This window comes from Ictidomys tridecemlineatus, chromosome 6 (genome assembly GCF_052094955.1).
Source record: "Ictidomys tridecemlineatus isolate mIctTri1 chromosome 6, mIctTri1.hap1, whole genome shotgun sequence".
Taxonomy (NCBI): domain Eukaryota; kingdom Metazoa; phylum Chordata; class Mammalia; order Rodentia; family Sciuridae; genus Ictidomys; species Ictidomys tridecemlineatus.
Window position 1 is genome coordinate 55,727,006 of NC_135482.1, and position 8,427 is coordinate 55,735,432.

Here is an 8,427-nt window from a genome sequence, read left to right on the forward strand (position 1 = left end):
TATGTCCACATCTAAAAAATAAATATTTTTTTAAAAAGTAGTAAACTAAGAAAGAAGAAAACAGTGAGTCCTGGAAAGGGAAAAAAAAGCAAAGGGATGGACTGAGGGTGTAGCGCAGTAGTAGAGCTCTTGTTCAGCTGCATACATGAGGACCCAGATTCAATCTCCAATACAAGAAGGACAGTCTGCACAGGGAATTTTTCACCACTAGCAATGAGAAGTCCAGAATGACAGGAATACCACAGGCCTAGTGAGCAACACAACCAGATAAAAGTGCCAGGATGAAACACCTTGGGACAAATGCCTCCAAGGGGGAAAATGTAGTAGCAATAAAATTGTGATAGGCCAGGCACAGTGGTACATGCTTAAGACCCAAGCAACTAAGAGAGGCTGAAGCAGGAGGATTTTAAGTTCTGGAATATTCCAAGGTCAAGGCCAGCCTTAGCAAAGCCCTAAGCAACTTAGCAAGACTCTGTCTCAAAATAAAAAATTAAAAGGGTTGGGGATGTGGTAGAGCAACCCTGGGTTCAATTCTTAGTACCAAAATAAAAAACAAAAACAGGGCTGAGGTTGTGGCTCAGCGGTAGAGCACTCGCCTAGCACAGGTGAGGCCCTGGGTTCAATCCTCAGCACCACATAAAAATAAATAAATATGGGGCTGGGGATGTGGCTCAAGCGGTAGCATGCTTGCCAGGCATGCCTGGGGCCCAGGTTTGATCCTCATCACCACACACAAACAAAATGTTGTGTCTGCCGAAAACTAAAAAATAAAATATATATATATATATATATATATATATATATATATATATATATATATATTTTAAAAATTCTCTCTCTCACTTTCTCTCAAAAAATTTTTAAAAAATAAAGATATTGTGTCCAACTACAACTAAAAATTAAATATATATTTAAAGAAAAAAACAGGTTTAGCCATATGCAAAACTGTACTGACGAGAGGGTATTTTGCAGAACTGTTAAAGGGTATGAGAAATAGAGTCAGATATTCAAAAAAACCCACACGAATAAAAAAAAATGAAGTCATTAACAGGGGGGTATAAGAAAGGAAATATAAACAGAGTAGACAATAAAAAGTTAAATTAGAAAAGGAAATGTAACAGGAATATTTGCCTGAAGAATGAACAGTATTTACAAAGTCAATAATGAAATCATCAAACACAGATGCAACCCTAAATTATGATAAAAACTAATGGGATGAAGGCAGGGAAAGAGAGAAGAGCAGAGAATCAAAACCCTCCTGTTCCAAAACAAGAAGTCAACAAATTAGATAGATGAATCCAGATTGGCAGTATGTGTATTATTTAGAAATAAGGAAGGAAATACCAGAAGAAACAGCTAAGAGTTGAAAGTGGTGGTCCCTGGGGACTAGCATAAGGGATGGGAAAAGGACCAGGGGGGACTTGTTTTTGTTACGACCCTTTTAGTACTATATGATTTTTTAAAAACTATTTGCATTATCTCAATAATACAAATATTAATTTTATAACGAAACTCTAGCTGGTGCCACATCCTTATAGCATGCCTGCAGGACTTAGTGTGGATTCAGAGGGACAGGGGCTTTCCCCACCCTCATCCCCTTCAGGGTGAGCCTTATTCATCAGCTCACCCTTTTTTTCCCTCTCAAGTACAATTTCCCTCACCTCCTCCTGTTCCTCTGGCAGTCATACTACTTAATTGTACTAACATGCTTGTTTCCAGAAGATGCCTCTTCTATGTGAAAGGCTATCCTTCCCAACTGATAAACTCCGTTTTCTACCTCATGCCTCAGTTTAGATAAATTTCCTCCCCAGCTGTCCCTTTCCCCTCTAATTTGGGCTAAATACTCCACTGTGTGTCCCCTCCTCACTTCTAGCTGTAGCCTTCAGCAAACTGTATTGTAAACTGCTCCTTAGTCTGGCTTTCCTACTGGATGGTAGTAGCCCCAAGAGGGCAGGAGCTCTGTCTTACTCCCTGAATCCACAAGACAAGGCCAGTGCATAAAAAAGAGTCAGTAATCACACAGTCACACAAGTGAATCCATGACTCACTTTTAGTAAAGGCTCAATAAACATTCAAATGAATGCTTCATGAAAAAAAAATACAGACCGCTATCCCATCCTGACTGTTGCCTTTGTCTCCCTTCTTCATTCTACTGTCTACTCTTACTCCTTTCTATAATGTCATACTTCTCAGACAAGTTAGCTGTGGCCTGTGCTCAATTCCCAGTCCCTGCACTCCAGCCTCAACCCGTATGGAAGGGAGAGTCCCTTCCTGTGACCTGAGTCAGCTCCTGTACAGGGCTTTCTGAGTTTGCACTAGATTGGAATGAGCTGCTTGTGGGTGTTTGTCGGTCCAGCTAGGAAGAAAATCAACTCCCTCTCAGTATCCCTGTGCCCGAGCCCAAAGTACATCTCCAGAGGTCTAGGACCCTGGCTTAACAGGGAGGACCAGATTCAGCTCTGGCCTTTGCCTGACAAGGATGGATCTTGGCCTAAACTAAGCCTCTGGCCCTACCCAGTGTTCTCACTTCCCTGTCCATTTTTTGCAGGCCATCAGCCAAGGTTCCGGCCCTTTCGGCTGGCGTGCCCTCCTGACTCGTGACTAGCTAGCGGTCAGTGTCTTGAGTGGGACAGTATGAGGGCAGAGCCCGGGGTGCTGGGAGGTTTGGAGGAAAGGAGCGGGCGTGCTTAGCTGCGGCTGGCCACACACACTGTAGGCGCTGGAGGGTAAAAACCTGCTGCGGCTCTCCTGGAGGTTCTCGAGGCCAGTACAAAGCTGGCCTCTGGGTGGTCAGAGGGAGAAGGGACCAGAATCTACTTCCCGGGAACGCCTCAAGGTCGCCTGCCCGGGTCAGGGGCGTCCTGCCTCCCCACCCCCACAGCGCCACGTGACCTCAAAGAGCCGCCAGGGCTTTGGAATGCAGCGACCTAAACGGTGCCCCTAGAGGGGCCGGCAGAGCAGCCCGGGAAGGAGAGGCCTCACTGGGGGCTCGCGGGGACTGGAGGGGTGGGGGTAGGGCGCAAAAGGGGCCCCTTCTCTTCCTTTCACCACCGCGTGAGCAGGGAGGAGCACGGGAAGAGGGAGGTTTGGCTTCGCCCAGGGAACCTGTAAATACCGACTGGGAAACTCGATCTGCGCCTGTCGCTGCCTTATTTAGGAGAAGGGCTGGAGCCCCGCGTTTAGTGGCTGCCTGGGGCTCGGGTCACATGACTTACCAGGACCAAGGAATTTGAGCTCCCAGAGAGAGGAGATCTGGAAGCGGGCTGGCCCCAGTCCCAAATAGTTCTATCTTTATCTCTCTCACACACCCCCATACTGAATCGGGGTGGGTAGGTCCGGGATCTGCCCGGCTTAGGGTTTCTCCACTCCACGCACCCTTTCTGAATGTTCGGGCGAGACACACGTCTGTCCGATTCCCCAAGTCTCAGTTGGCTTGAGTCTTGTTTTGGAAGCCCAGTGTCTTCTTTTGGAAGTTGGGGGGCGGCCCAGGCTCCTGTGCCTGAAGTATTGGGCCGGGTATGGGCAGCTGGGGCTGGGGCTTCCCTGGCCTTGGTGGAGAGGCCTTGTCCAAGGAGCGGGCATCCTGTCTCCCACCCTCCCTGGTTCAATGCTCCAGGTTCACCAGCCCAGAGAGGAAGGTGCCCTCTGGCACTGGCTTCCAACAGAGCAATGGGTGCCAGGTTATTTGAGAGGTATCAGAGGTGTGTGGGGAAAAGAAGGTAGTGTCCACCCTGAAGAAGCTTATGCAGTAAAAACCAGATGAAGATACAGTGTGGGAACTCAGAGAAGCTCTAAGTCGGCATCTGAGAAGGATTGAGGAAGAAGTGGCACTTGAGTTGTACCTCACAGAGAAGGGAAATAGTATCCAGGCAGAGAGAACTGCCTGTGTAAAAGTGTGGAGGCACAGGATGTCAGGAGCAGAGCCCCAGGTACTTAGTTCTTTCTTCCTGACAGCAGCACAGGTGATTGTAGGGAAAAAGCAGGAGACAGAGTGGGCAAACCAACAGAAGCTAGATCTCAGAGCCATGTGTACCCATCGAGGCATCTGTGCTTCATCCAGATAGGCTTGGGGAACTGCTGAATCATTCCATCTAGACAGAATCAGATTTTCATTTTCTAAGAGAGCTAGGGATGGATTTGGATTTGGAACCTAGAGAATGAAAAATGTTGATCAGGAGCCTATTGCCAGCTTCCCCTGAGAGAGCATGAGTGGGATAGGAAGAAAGTAAAGACCTGACAAATGCTTGGAGAAGCTGCCTGTGTTTCAAACTCATTGGGGGTGGGCACAAGTTGGGGGGAGACACTTGGGTAACTTTAGATTCTGGCTTGGGGAAGTGGGCAGATGATGGTGCACAAAGAACAGGTTTGATAACAATGAAAATAATATTTATGGAGCCCTTACAGCATGTCAGGCACTAAACATTCACCTTTCCCCCCACACCCCCAGTACTGGGAGCAAAACCCAGGGGCACTCTAACATTGAGCTGTTTTTTAAAAATAATGTCTAAATTGCCCAGTCTGGCTGGGATTATAGACGTGTGCCACCACACCTGGCAACACTTTACTAATATTTTAAATAAGGTTAAGTTTATTTAATTCTCACAATAATCTATGAAGTAGGTACTACTGTTATCTGAACCTTAATATAGGGCAAATGAGTAAGTAGTCAAGTTGGGATGATGGGCATATGCCTGAACTTTGTAGAACGAATGGGCAGAATCTGAAGCCCCTGCGAGATTTTCCCAGGTTGCTCTACCAAAAATCTGTGCTCCCTACCACTAACTCCTCCCTTCTTCCCAGCCTTCAGTATCCAGTGTCCTCTCTTCCCCCACAGTTTCAGTCACTGTCACTGGTTTCCTCCCTCTCTTCCTCACTTACCCCACCTCAGCCAAGGACCTTGTGGAGGCTAAGCCTTGTGACCGGAAGACAGGGCTCCAGAACCCTGGTTGGTACTGAGACCCCACCTTCCCAGTTACAATACAGGATCCAACTGAGACTGCAGGAACAATCAGAAAAAAAAACAAGAAAATGGATGACTTCCGTTTGTAATTGAAATAAATGATACAAACCAAAAATAAAAGTTACATTTGGATGACATCAGAGAGAAGGTCATGAAAGGTCTCCCTCAGTACACTCCCTGATTACTTTCTTTCCAAAAAGGGCATGGTCCTAAAGCAAGCATGCATGGCCCTAGAGGAAGCTCCTCCAGCCCCATTTCCCTTTCCGCAGCCTAGGTTCTGGAACACTCAGTCTGACTTCAATAGCCATAGGAGACAACTGGACAGCCACTACATGTGAGCCCCACCCACCTGTTCCCAGTCCCAGCACTGGGGGCAGGGCTGTTCTGGGGTTTCCAAGTTGCCTCTCACCAATCTTCAGACTGATAGGCTAGGGAGGAAAGGGATGGAGCAAATAGGTGTGCAGGAGAGAGCCAGTGGGTTTTCTCTGGAGAGTTTTTAGGCATAGAGAGCCTGGCTTGAACCAGGTTAAATGGACTATCTAAGTTACACAGAGCAAGTGGCCCAGGACATGAGCTGTTTTTTTTTTTTTGTTTTTTGTTTTTTTTAACTCAAGGACATTTTGAGACAGGGACTTGCTTCATTGCTTGAGGTCTCACTAAATTGTTGAGACTGGCCTTGAACTTATAACCTTTCTGCCTCAGCCTTCAGAGTAGTTAGAGACCTGCTCTACCATGCCTGGCCCTCAGCACCTTAAACATAGGAAAAAGGCCCACTAAATCCCAAAGAGCTTTCTGGAATGGTGACCTATTCCCAGTAATCTAAGGGCAGAGCAGTGAGAAGCCCTGATTTCTGACATCAAGAGATGGGATATTGTCTGTCTATATTTTGGGGTTCCAGGCTCCAGTAAGCTGCCATTACCTTTGTAGTGTCTAGGGACAGGAGGGCCTTTAGGAGGCCGGGTTCTCTTCACAGGGTTGTGCTGCTGTCTTTGATTGGATTTCTGCCTGTTATATGGGAATCTTTCTTTGATCTCAGAGCAAGAGGTGCTTGAGGCATCTCTGCATTGTTCAGGACCTGCCGGAGCCCTACAAACAAACAGGAGGCATCACAATATACAAGAGGTGAAAGCAGTGTTGTGCTAATACTGAGTCACAGCCCAAAAGTGGAGAGATCAATTTAGAGAACACCTTAAAAAATGAAAAAGACTACAATATATGCAATAGAAAATATCAGAATATATGCACATAGCAGGGATAGTATTGTCCTGTGAAAATTTTCTTTCAGTTATCTCACAATATAAAATGTGTTTTTTGCTATGGGCCACTGAATCCCTGGACAAAAGAACACTGGTTAAGGCAGTAAAGTCAAGATGCATAAAGTGAACACATAAAGGCTCTTCTGTGTCGGGCACTATGCTAGGCACAAGAGATCCATTAGTAAACAGGATGGCCCCTAATCTCAATGTGCCTTCTAGTTGGGAAGCCAAAAGGCAAACAGTTCCAGAAAAGGTGCTAAATGCCCCAAGAGAGTATGTAGGAGGCTATAAATTCCTCCTGTGATAGTGGAATCTGGGGAGGGCTTCCCAGAGGAGGTGGTGTAGAATTCTTAGCAAGACTATGACTAGTTCTAGTACTGCTTCCATATTATAGGTAGAAAGAAAACAATGTAAAGTGTCAAGAGTTCAGGTCTAAAAGTCTAAAGACAATTCTAGTCCTGCCTTCTCAACAAGCAGTGTGGCTGCAGATGAGTCGGTTAACCTTTCCAGACAGTTTTTCTTCACCTTCAAAATTGGCATGATATTTGCTCTGTTATCTCAGAGAAGAGAGAGATCAAATCAAGTAGAAAATGTTTATGAAAGTATGTTGTAAGCTATAAAAGGGTAAGGACTGTCTATATGTATGAAGAAAGAGAAGCAGAAAAGTGAAGAGACCTACTCAACATTATTGATAATGGGGTAGCAGGTCCCCTCAGTCCTCAGTTCTCTTCTCTTATCTATACAGTTCCCACTCTAACTGAACTGACCTTGCAAGAAAGCAGAGGCAGGGTCCAAAAAGGCCTCCTGGCAACCTGACTATTGAAGATTACCTTAAGGATCCTATTGTTTTAAACGGTGGGAGGTAAATATGGTGGGAGGTAAATATGTCATAACTCCTCCGTTTTCCCTTCTGTTAATGAATTAGAATCTACCCAAACTCAGTGTTTAAAGTTACATAAGCATCATTCAGATCTTCTGTTACAGCCACTTTCATTTTGGAAAAGCAGCATTTCCATTAAAATGGTGTTATATAAAAAGGTTTTGTGTATGTGCTCAGGAACAGCAGGAACAGGCAAGCATGAGCACTGTTAAGGCACACAGGCACATACATATTATGACAATGGCAAATTAAGTTTTGACTACCATGGCAAATTAAGTTTTGACTACTTGTCCTCTGACCACTAGTAAGACCCTATGCATGTTGGGCAATAAGAACTTTAGCATGAAAGTCAACAAACATGCCCAATTCCCAGAGAATAGACAAGTCCCAACTCTTCTGGAAGCCCCTTCACTGGCAGGATGAGTTCCACTGAATTAGGCACATTAGGGTTTGAAGTAGGTCAGAAGTCATTCATTGCAAGCTTACTCTACCCCAGACTTGCCCACCTTGAACAGCTAGCTCCCTTCCTTCCAAGACAGTCCATGTCACCTGTAGAGAGATGTAGGTAACTGAAAAAGACCTGATTTTGAGCTGAAACCTACCTTTTTGGAGACCAATGGAAATCCCTTGCTACAACCTTAGGCAAGGATCTCCTGAAAGTTTAAAGTAAGTCCAAGAGAGTACCCTAGGAGGGTATCCTGGGGTCTGAAAAGCAAGGAGATTGGGCAGCCTGAGCCCACAGGGTTGAAGCTCCTCCTTTAAGAGACCTCTATTCAGCTGAGGATAAGGCAATTGGAAGGGGAATAGATTGGGAGGATGGGGTGCCTGAATAGGAACAAGTGAATGGCTGAGTAAAGCCCTGCACTTCAGGTCTCATTTTAAATATGGAGGTCACACAGTCCTAAGGCCAGTTCCAGCTATGACACTCTAGAGTACTAGGTCCTCACCTGCTCCCCATCCCTTTCGGAATTTGATGGTTGTACTCTTTTGTGTGAATCAGTGGGTACTAAGCAGGGTTAAGCAGGAAGTAGGTTAACTGCTCCAGACCTCTGCTACCATAGCCCGTCCCAGGTTAGGCTTCTCGTCTAGCCCTTCTTCTTCTTGAGAGAACAGCAGTGACAAGAACACCCCAGCACCTAGCAGGGAAACGTGAGCTTTGGAGTGGCCTTTTAAGTAGTTGGCAAGGGGGTGTGGCCGAGGAGACTGGGAGGCCGCAGCCGGGCGAGGGGGGAGTGGCCCGGGGGCGTGGCCGTAGCGATTGGAATGTTGTTGGGTCTTCGCACCGCATAGTAAAGAGGGGGCACGCCCCTTTTCTCCGAGAGGACCAATCG